Source organism: Eupeodes corollae, chromosome 1 (genome assembly GCF_945859685.1).
Source record: "Eupeodes corollae chromosome 1, idEupCoro1.1, whole genome shotgun sequence".
Lineage (NCBI taxonomy): Eukaryota > Metazoa > Arthropoda > Insecta > Diptera > Syrphidae > Eupeodes > Eupeodes corollae.
Genome location: NC_079147.1, coordinates 178,187,337 through 178,199,757, shown reverse-complemented (window position 1 = coordinate 178,199,757; position 12,421 = coordinate 178,187,337). Strand labels below are relative to the sequence as shown.

At 29.9% G+C, this 12,421-nt stretch overlaps 1 protein-coding gene and 1 non-coding gene across 3 annotated transcripts in view; both read left to right on the top strand.

The window, feature by feature from the left end:
• LOC129954197 (uncharacterized) overlaps nucleotides 1-12,421 on the top strand; it is a 339,004-nt gene that overhangs the window by 245,924 nt on the left and 80,659 nt on the right. The window lies entirely within an intron of this gene.
• LOC129943588 (U1 spliceosomal RNA) lies at nucleotides 7,282-7,444 on the top strand. The gene has a single exon (XR_008781313.1). It is a non-coding gene; the product is annotated as a U1 spliceosomal RNA (small nuclear RNA).

Below are 12,421 nucleotides of genomic sequence, written 5' to 3'. Positions count from 1 at the left end.
CAGGAATATAGGAGACCTACAGTTTTAACACAAATCTGAAAGGCTTATTTGACAAAGCACTTTTCATGGCAAGAATTACTCTTGGGGGGTTTGTCAATTCATAGCAAAGTCAGTACCCTCGCCAAAGAAAACTTAAGATGGTAGGAATTAAACCCATGACCTCTGGCATGACGGTTTGTTTTTTTATAAATTCCTAAGGTAAGTCACTTATCGGCGTTTAACTGTATTTATTACAGCCACAAAACTTGATTGGTATTCATACAATGATCTGCTAACTGCAATTTGTTAAAAGTTGAAGTTTATGAAAAAATCATATTTCTTAAATATATTTCAAATGTACACATGCATACATAAAGCGCACAACCAGGTCGCACGAACATTACTCATGTATCCAAAGACTTTTTACGAATATGTACTTACTTTATAATATTATAAATGCGAATGTAAATTTGTTTGTTACGCTTTCACGCAAAAACTACTTAACCGATCATCATGAAACTTTGCACATACACTCTTGAAGGTATTAGAAGTAACAAAGGATACTTTTTATTAAAAAAAAATTTAAAAAAATTTACGAAAAATAGGAAAATTGTTTGTCAAAATATCGTCAAATTTAGCTACTTCAACGCCATCTAGCATCATCTAGCATCATAGTAATGAAGTTTCAACCCTGAATACTGTAATACCAACCCACTGTGACGACAATATCTCAATATCTAATTCAATATCTAATTCAATTGAATATAGTTTCAACTATTTCTAATTTTTCTATATTTATTGTTATTTTCTTCTGTCGTTACATGCAGTATAATACTATTCACATTTTTGAGGTTATCTGTAATTGTGGTTAGCTGTTACTTTATTATTTTAGATCTTACTCGCTGATGTTAATTCTTACTCTGCTTTTATTTGAAGAAATGCCTCGGAAGCGGAAATCTGGTCTATCCAAAAAATTTATCGCGGGCCCGTGCCGCAAAAGTCGCACGAAATCAAGAAACTTCTGCTCACGCAGAGCTGAGGATACAAGAACAAGCTGAGCGACAAAGAGTTTTGAGTTTGGCACGAGTTTTTTTAGAAAGACAAGCTGCACTGCAGACAACTAGAAGCGCGATAAAAACACCAGAACAATCGCAGGCGAGAAGAATTCATAATGCAGACCACGCGCCGCCGAAATTTCATGCTGTGTTTAATGGTACTGGGTTTCAATATGATCCTTCAATTGAATATCATAATAATCCATTGATTGTTATTGGCTCAATGAAAAAAAAATGTCAATACTGCGATGCTTTTAAGTGGAAAGATGAAACTGCTGGAATGTGCTATTCCGGTGGTAAAGTTTCACTTCCATTATGTGGTGAACCAGAAGAGCCTTTGAAAACATTATTATTAAATGTTACAAATGAGTCAAAGAAATTTCTAAGCAATATAAGAAAGTATAACTCTTGCTTTCAAATGACATCCTTCGGAGTTGATAAAGTTATAAAAATGCCCGGGCTTACACCAACTTTTACTGAACAAGGACAGATATATCATCAAATTGGATCACTATTTCCAGAAGCTGATGATCAGCATAAATTTCTGCAGGTCTACTTTATAGGTGATGAACAAAATAAAGTAAATCGTCGTTGCCAATATATTGAAGGAGTAGAAAGAGAAACGGTATTGAAAATTCAACGAATGTTACACAGTCGCAATGTTTTGGTAAAAATCTTTAAAAGTGCGATAGACAACAATGCGCCGATGGCCAATGAAGTTGCTCCACTGCGGGCGAAGCCGCGGGTAAAAAGCTAGTAGTACCTACTTATAATATTCTATTTAATTAATCAAAAAAGCCTTGATTTATTTTTTTTTTTTCGAAAATCGTTAGAATGTTTTTTTTTTGTGTTCAATAATTTTTAACTTTCCATCGGAAGTTATTGTAATCGGTCCGATTTGTCGAATTGAAAATTTCACATTTTATTTCAAGGGCCCTAGAGTCGAAATAAAAGATTTTAAGAGAGATGTGCGTGCGTGTGTACGTACGTTTGTACGTCGGTACGTTCGCTACGTTTTTTTCGATGTACACAGCTCAAGAGCCAAAACAGATATCGACTTCAAATAAATATTGTTATACAGATAATAATGCCGAAAGACGCAGAAACGGCTCTCGAAAAATTGCTTATGTGGCCTTAATCTAATTTAATTTTATAAAAATATATTTTTTTTTATATTTAGTCAAATTTTTATAAAAATCTTTTACAAAAAATAAAAACCTACACAAAACAGTACTATTGTGTTCAAACTGATTTATGTTGTAAAATACATTGTTGTCAATGTTCAGTAAAATTTTGAGAACAATCGAATCAACAGTTTTTTACAAAAAATAAAAACCTAAAAATTAATATTAAAAGTTTTTAAAAACTGATTTCCGACTCAAATAATTTTTAAAAATTAAAAAAAAAATTGGTTTCAGACTAATTTAATCTTACAGAAAATATTGTTTTAAACATTCGGTAATTCAACACTTTGTATAAAAAAATTAAAATCTACTAAAAATTGTAAGGAAAAATAGTACGGTTTATGATATCTCGTGAATAATAGAAGATATTGACTTCAAATTAATTTCATTTTATAAAAAAAAAACTCTTAAGAAATGCTACTAAAAGTGGTAAGAATTGGTTTTCGACTAAGAATCTCTTTAACAAAAATAGATTTTGAAATAAAACTATTTCATCAGATAAAAAATATCGTTAGTAGTTCTTAATTTTTTTAGAACAATTCAATTGACGACTTTTTAACAATACTCAATAACATACAAACCATTTAATCAAGAAAAGTCGACAGACGTGATAGGAACATATCAGTGTGCGTGCATCCCAGCCTCTTTTTGTTGTATTTTCAAATGCAGTTTAAAAATGATTTTAGTGTGTATTTAATTGGTTTTGATTTTTCACCAACAAATTAGCTTGCCGTTATTTTCAGTCATAAAAAAAATATTTTATAGACGATTTGGGCCCAATAGGAAATGGAGATGCTCTTTTTTGCTTTAGTAGGAACTATGTTAATTATATTAACCATTTATCGAGAGTTCAAGTCGTTAAGATTGACGAGTATAACTCTAATCAAATATTGGTTCCATCTGGTGCCCCTCAGGGTAGCCACTTAGGCCCATTAATGTTCTTGCTTTTTGTAAACGATATTCCCAACATTTTTAAAAATTCTCAGTGTCTTCTTTTCGCGGACGATCTTAAACTATATCGTTGCATTAAATGTTGTGATGATTGTGTTTTATTAAATGATGACTTAAATAAACTGTCAGATTGGTGTAATATGAACTCATTATAGAGGGTGATTTTTTTGAGGTTAGGATTTTCATGCATCAGTATTTGACAGATCACGCGGGATTTCAGACATGGTGTCAAAGAGAAAGATGCTCAGTATGCTTTGAAATTTCATCATGAATAGACTTACTAACGAGCAACGCTTGCAAATCATTGAATTTTATTACCAAAATCAGTGTTCGGTTCGAAATGTGTTTCGCGCTTTACGTCCGATTTATGGTCTACATAATCGACCAAGTGAGCAAACAAAGAATGCGATTGTGACCAAGTTTCGCACTCAGTTTACTTTATTGGACATTAAACCAACCACACGAATGCGTACAGTGCGTACAGAAGAGAATATTGCGTCTGTTTCTGAGAGTGTTGCTGAAGACCGTGAAATGTCGATTCGTCGCCGTTCGCAGCAATTGGGTTTGTGTTATTCGACCACATGGAAGATTTTACGCAAAGATCTTGGTGTAAAACCGTATAAAATACAGCTCGTGCAAGAACTGAAGCCGAACGATCTGCCACAACGTCGAATTTTCAGTGAATGGGCCCTAGAAAAGTTGGCAGAAAATCCGCTTTTTTATCGACAAATTTTGTTCAGCGATGAGGCTCATTTCTGGTTGAATGGCTACGTAAATAAGCAAAATTGCCGCATTTGGAGTGAAGAGCAACCAGAAGCCGTTCAAGAACTGCCCATGCATCCCGAAAAATGCACTGTTTGGTGTGGTTTGTACGCTGGTGGAATCATTGGACCGTATTTTTTCAAAGATGCTGTTGGACGCAACGTTACGGTGAATGGCGATCGCTATCGTTCAATGCTAACAAACTTTTTGTTGCCAAAAATGGAAGAACTGAACTTAGTTGACATGTGGTTTCAACAAGATGGCGCTACATGCCACACAGCTTGCGATTCTATGGCCATTTTGAGGGAAAACTTCGGAGAACAATTCATCTCAAGGAATGGACCGGTAAGTTGGCCACCAAGATCATGCGATTTGACGCCTTTAGACTATTTTTTGTGGGGCTACGTCAAGTCTAAAGTCTACACAAATAAGCCAGCAACTATTCCAGCTTTGGAAGACAACATTTCCGAAGAAATTCGGGCTATTCCGGCCGAAATGCTCGAAAAAGTTACCCAAAATTGGACTTTCCGAATGGACCACCTAAGACGCAGCCGCGGTCAACATTTAAATGAAATTATCTTCAAAAAGTAAATGTCATGGACCAATCAAACGTTTCAAATAAAGAATCGATGAGATTTTGCAAATTTTATGCGTTTTTTTTTTTAAAAAGTTCTCAAGCTCTTAAAAAATCACCGTTTATCTTAATATTTCAAAATGAAAAGTTATGTCTTGCTTTCATACGATTTCCCCAATTTTGTACAAGTGTCAAATTGATAGTTCTATATTGAATCGTGTAGCACAAAAGAAAGATTTAGGTGTTATCTTTGATACTATGCTTTCTTTTCTTCCTCATATTGAGTATATCATAAATAAATCTAACCAAATGTTAGGGTTCATAAAAAGAAATAGTAAGGAATTTACAGATTTGTATACCATAAAAACTCTTAATATTTCTCTCGTTCGACCTTTGCTTGAGTACTGCAACACAGTTTGGAACCCTTGCTATTATAACTCAATTGTAAGAATCGAGACAGTCCAGGGGTGGAATCGGCTAAGGTGATTGTTGATAAATGACAATCAAAATGATCGAATTTGATCTACATAAGGGGATAGTCAAATTGATACCTAATAAGCTATCACAAAAAAATGTGATAGTCGTTTTCAAACAAATTTGTTTATTCCGAAAAGAGCTACCAGACGCTTACACAAACGAATGGAAAATTTTCTTAGTTCACTTTGATTCTTTTAAAAAAACACATTCCTGTGACCGACAAAGCTTACGACACATTCGAAAAAAAAGCAAGAAAAGTAGAAATTTTATTCAAAATTATCCAATTTGAAACTTTTATTTATATATTTTATAAGAATCAATTTCAAATTTCACCAAGGAAGCAACAAATTCTGACAATTTAAATCTGAAATTGTTCAATCAAATTAAATTGAGTTGAATCATTTTACGCAGACGGAATGAAAATGATAGTCAAAAAACAAAATTTTGTCACCTCCAAAATTTTACGACTTAAATAATATGATTTCATCTCCAAAACAATTGTGTGCAACGAAGAATAATGTTTGTGACATGTGATAAAATTTTGAGAAAAATCGAATTGACTGTTTTTTTCATAAAAAAATAAAAATAAAAAAAAGACATTACTCAAAGTTGGTAAAAATTAAATATCGATTCAAATATCTTTCAAAAACTTGAAATTCAGGCTTCAAACTTATTTTATCTTATAAGAAATATTGTTTTCAACATTAGGAAAAATTTTGAGAAAAATCGAATTTACAGTTTCTTTACAAAAAATAAAAACCTAAAAAAAAAATTAATAAAAGTTGGTAAAAAATGATTTTCGACTCAAATATCTTTTGAAAACTTTGAGATATTGCTTTTAATTTACTTTTATCTTTCAAAAAATATTGCTGTCAATATTTAGTAAAATTAAAAAAAAATGGAATTGACAGTTTTTGTACAAAAAATTAAAAACCGAAAAAAAATTTACAAAAGTTGGTAAAAAATGATTTTCGACTCAAATATCTTTTCGAAAATTTGAAATATTGGCTTCAAACTAATTTTTTCATATGAGAAATATTGTTTTCAACATTTGATAAAATTTTAAAAAAAATCTAAATGACTGTTTTTTTACAAAAAATAAAACTCTCAAAAAACAAACAAAAAAAATAAAACTTGGTAAAAATTTACTTTCGACTCAAATAGCTTTTAAATATTAAAAATATGCAAACTTATTTTATTTCACAGAAAATATTGTTTTCGATATTAAGTAATTTTTATATAAAAATCCAAATAATAGTACGAAAAATTTGGTAAAAATTGATACGAGTACATATAGACAAACTTTTAAGCAAGACAAATCGACAGACGGGATGGGAAGTTATCAGTGTGGGTCGCATCCCAGCCTCTTTTTGTATATATAATTGCAGTTATATTAAAATATTGTTATCTATTAGTCTATAAGAGAACTTTGTTCTTTGATTGATGAATAAATAAATAAATACATTTAAACAAGACTCGTGCTATGGATAGTAATTAAATCTATGTACCTTCTTTAAGTTTGTTTACCTATGTAGGTACATACCTATCTATAGGTATGTCAATATTTTGTAGTTTATTTTTTAACTAAATTAGAAGTTAAGTGACCTGCTTCTCAATTAATGTATTTTATTTAAATTAAATCGACTATGCCTTCATATACTTTCATAATGAAGGTAAAGATGGACTAATCGATTTCAAAAATTCCTAATTCATAACGCCTTCTAAAATGACTTATCTATACAGATAGCCTCCGGTTGTAGAAATAAAAACTTATATATTAATACATAGTACCTTCCAAAGAAACTACATTAGAGCCGTGCATCGTTTTAAAAAATAAAGAAAATTGAACGTTATGTGCACACATTGGTTCCTCCTAAAAATCTAACCTAAAATTTAAAAACATAAATTTCCATCAATATTTATTATCTCCTCAGTCTTACTCTACTCTTGTATAAGTAGACCTTCGTGCGTTAATACGAATAATCAAGTGATCTACCATCTTTACAAAATTAAAAATCTTCACACATTAATCGATTCTATATAAAATTTAAAACAAAATACACTCACTTGAACTTCATTACTGAATCATGATCTTGTTTCTTGTCCCTTCCACTTCCATTACTGATCGTTTCAAGCGAATAAACCAAAACGCACAAATTTCGTTGTATCTTCTTTTATCTACGATCACAAACTGAAAACAACAATAAGAAATGAACATCATTTCATTTCCCTTTTTTATAATTCGCATCTATTTTGTGTCAAAAAATTTATTAAACATCAGGACAGATAACTGTAAAGCATACTTACCTGGCGTAGGGGTTACCGTGATCATGAAGGCGGTTCCCCCGGAGCGAGGCTTGGCCATTGCACTACGGCTGAGTTGACCTCTGCGATTATTCCTAATGCGAATAACTCGTGCGTGTAATTTTTGGTAGCCGGGGATGGCGTTCGCGCCGCCCCGACATTATAAATCTGTAAATTCTTAACTAAAAGTTGTTGATTCCAATTTATTAGAAAAGTATTGCTTGGAAATTAAAATTCTTTCTTTGTGCTTATTTATTCAACAAGTTGATCACGCAATTTACTTTGCGTTTGGTTGGTTTAAAAGCATTATAAAGACATTTGCCTCTTCAGAATTATTTATCAATCATGATCATACCTACGAGCTTTTTAATATTGAAAGAAAAATGTGTGTTTAATATGGTTTGGATTATTGTCACTGATTTTAATATTTAGCTCAGTATTATTATGAGTAAAAACCGAGTCAGTGATGGGACTTGGAGAAATCAAAGCGGTGGTAAATAGCCCTAAAAAAAAGGTGGTACACAAAAAACAGTTTCGTGTTAAATATATCATTTATTTATAACAATTTAAAAAAAATCAGTGCATTCAAATTAGTATTATGATCACATACATATGTTGTTCACAACCGATACAATTATTATTTTATATATAATAACCATCTTTGAATGTATATTTTGAAGCATATTTAACCAACACCTCTGGGGGAAAAAAATGTTCCCCGTTTCCCGTGGGAAATCTTCAAATCTGCTCGAAGGACCCACAGTGTCTAAATATCAAATCAATAAAAAAGTGTCGAGACAACAACGCATCGTGACCGCATAAACAAAAAAAAAAGAATTGAGATTGTTACATGCATTTCAAGAATATTTATGTCAAAAAGCAGCAAAAGTGACACTTTTGTTAAACTATTGGCTAATTGGAAAAAATAATGAATGTTTGATATACATATATTTATTTAATATAGAAGCTTCAAAACTCTAATTGCCGTGAGAAGAGATTATGCCACCTGTTATTTGTACGTGCTACATTATATTTGTTCCCAACTTATTTTCTTGAGTTAGTTTGTTTGTTTTTAATTTCTAGAGAAATTATGTACCTACTTGGATCTATTTCTTTAAATTGAAGAACCAAAGATTTTTCTCTCTCCAATTTGTAAGTTTTGTTGATTCTTTTCTGATCCAAATAATTAAATAGGTTAACTACAAACAGTTGTTTTTATAATTTGTCTTTTAGCATCAGCTCCAATGTATGTATGAGCAGCCTTCAAATGAAAGCAATAATAGACTCCCAGAAATTGCGTTCGAAGAAAATACGCCAAAAGCCGCTGAATTCTTTATATTACATTCTGTTTTATTAACTTCCCATAGGAAGTTATTGTAATGGGTCCGATTTGTCAAATTGAAAATTTTGACATTTCTCGACGTTTCAAGGTCCCTAGAGTCGAAATAAAAGATTTTTAGAAAGATATCTGTGCGTGCGCGTGTACGTACGTTCGAGACGTTTTTTTCGTCCTCCATAGTTCAAGAATTTTGTTATACAGATAATAAGGCAGAAAGATGCAGAAAGGGCTCTCAAGAAAATTGCGTGGGTGGCAGTTTGAAAAAAAGGTGAACATTTTGGTTAACATTAAATATCTTACGAACCAAAAACGCTAGAGACTTGAATTAAATTTTATAAAATATATCGTAACGTGATACCAAACAGGTATATTTATTGAAAAAAATCAATATAACGGTTTTTTTTATAAATCAATAAAACTGAAAAAAAAATGTGTCACCTCCAAAATTTTACGACTAAAATATGATTTCATCTCTAAAACAATTTTTTGCAAACGAAGAATAATGTTTTTGACATCTGATAAAATTTTGAGAAAAATCTAATTGACAGTTTTTTTTATAAAAAATAAAAATCTAAAAAAAAAACATTACTCAAACTTCGTAAAAATTGAATATCGATGCAAATATCTTTTCAAAACTTGAAATTTAGGCTTCAAGCTTATTTTATCTTATAAAAAAAATTGTTTTCAACATTTTGAAAAATGTGAATTAAAATCGAATTGACAGTTTTTTACAAAAAATAAAAACCTAAAAAAAAATGTTTATAAGTTAATAAAAATTGATTTTCGACTCAAACATCTTTTCAATACTTTGAGATATTGGCTTTAATTTACTCTTATCTTTCAAAAAATCTTGTTGTCAATATTCTGTTAAAGTTTGAAAAAAATCGAATGACAGTTTTTGTACAAAAAATTAAAAACCGAAAAAAAATTAACAAAAATTGGTAAAAAATGATTTTCGACTCAAAGATCTTTTAAAAACTTTGAAATAATAGCTTCTATTAATTTTTTCTTATAAGAAATATTGTTTTCAACATTAGGACAAATTTTGAGAAAAATCGAATTGACAATTTTTTTACAAAAAATAAAAACCTAAAAAAAAGTGTATAAAAGTTGGTAAAAATTGATTTTTGACTTAAATATCTCTTCAAAAATTTTAAATATTATCTTCAAACAAATTTTATCTTATAAGAAATATGGTTTTTAACATTTGGTAAAATTTTCAAAAAAATCGTCATTAGTTTTACAAAAAATAAAACTCCAAAAAAATACAATACTAAAACTTGGTAAAAATTTAATTTCGGCTCAAATAGCTGTTCGAAAATTAAAAATATTGGCTTCAAACTTATTTTATTTCACAGAAAATATTATTTTCAATATTCAGTAATTTTTATATAAAAATCCAACAGTCCGTTTTTTAATAAAAAATAAAATCTACAAAAAAAGTACGCAAATTTGGTAAAAATTTCATGCGAGTACATATAGACAAACTTTTAAGCAAGACAAATTGACAGATGGGATGGGAAGTTATCAGTGTTGGTCGCATCCCAGCCTCTTTTTTTCCTAGGAAAAAAGATACATTTTTTCTGAAAAACTGGCCCTTTGCATCAATATTTTTGTATAGCGTTTTGCGGATTAATAGAAATGGCAATAAGAAACAATTTAGAAAAACACCTACGTATCAACACCATTTTCAACATTTATGCATGAAATGTACCCAAAACCCCTCTAAATTATTGTATGTTAGCTCTTAAATGTGGCATATTCAAGACACTGTTTGAATCTTTGAACGCTTTCACATGTATTAGAAAAACACCTACGTTTCAACACCATTTTCAACATTTATGCATGAAATGTACCCAAAACCCCTCTAAATTATTGTATGTTAGCTCTTAAATGTGGCATATTCAAGATACTGTTTGAATCTTTGAACGCTTTCACATGTATAGAGAGTTAGACCATGCCTTGCTGGAAGACATTGTTTAAAAATGTTAGGTTTATTTACCTTATGTGATTTTAATTTCGTCATCTTTTAAAGTTGTGCCCAAAGACTCGCCTTGATTTTTAGTTCAGAGCCCTTAATTCTTTATCTGCTCCCGACATAGTCCACATGTCCACTTTACTAAATATTAAAATTGTATTAAAAAAATTGGTTTGCAAAATGATAGTTTACCAATTTGTTAATTTTTTTGAGTTGATTTTTCAACTTTTTTGTATCTTTGCCGTAAATCGGTTATAAATTAGACTCATCAGTATTTAAAAAAATAAACATTTCCCCTACTTAACAAAAACATACGTCAAAAACATATTACATTTTTCATAACAATACAACAATAATTATTATTAAAATTAATAAATTGGTATGTAGGTAGATATACAGGTAATGAAAAAAAAACACTTGAAAAAGCCCTAACAAATAGTTTGAACATGAACATGATTAAAACATAAGTAGATAACAGATATACACATATTTACCTATCCTGCATGAATTAAACGGATCAAATTTATATACCTATCTAAATACTCTCATGAACAAAAAAAATAAAATAAATTTAAAATCAAATGTTAAAATTAATAATACAAACAATAATTCCATTTTAATTGCTTCGTTTCGTTGATGTTTTTTATCCTGCCAATAATACATTAGTTTTTTTATTGTTGATGTTATTAAAAAATAACATAACAGAAGTGCAACCAATTGTCATGCTTTGGCATTATGTTGTTTTTTTTTTTTTTGTGTGTTTGTTATATGTTACATGGTGTTAGAGAAGGAAACAGTAACATGATTATACGGCAACACTTATTAGTTTACATAAACGGTTATATTTTTTGGGTATTATCCTTGGTTTATAGAATTGGAATTATGTTAACCACACGTTTTAGTTGAATTATTGTGTTTGATTTTTTCTCTTCTCTGACGTTTTATTGTTTTGTAGATATTTATGCACATTTATGCATCAAGTTCTATTTTTCTATGTTGGTATCAGGGGATAAATCTCTCTCAGCAAAGTGTTTACAGAATTTAATTTCAAATTTCAATTGGACCACAATTATAACTATGCATATATATATATATTTTATTTGTGGGTCACTGAGCTATGCTTTATAATTCCATTAAATGCGTGATGCATGAATGCATAATGAATACCTATACATACCTATAAAAAGAACTCGACCTCGAAAAAAAATCACACACACACGCATGCACCGCACATCCTCGTGGATAAATTGAGGATTTAACAACAACAACAAAAAATAAGTTAATCTTTGCACACCGGAAATTAACCAAAAGCAGTGTGAAACCAAACAAAATGTTAATTGCAAAATATTTCATTATAAAATTTGCTTATGTAATCGGTGAGGGATTAAAGGTTTTATGTTGTAAAATATGTTTTTTTTTTAAGTACCTGCCTACAATTTTTTGCTATTTGATTTGTAGCTTGTAGGCGCGTTCTAACAATGATTTTTAGGTTGTAATTTGTATCAATATTTTTTTAACCTAATACTTCAGGGATATTACACCTATATGTGGATTAGATATTTATATATGTTATGCAAAGGTTTATAATAATTTAAAAATTGTGAGTGAATAGAGTTCGATAAAAAATGGATTAAAATATAGGTATTTATTTTATATTTATTTATTTAAATAATAATTATTTTGTGAATAAGTTTAGGTACCTACATATGTATGTATGCATATCTGGATTAAACATATCATTTTGTGATTTAAACGTATACCTACTTATAGTTAAAATATATACTAATTCATATTGAAACTAATAACAATTAATGTTTT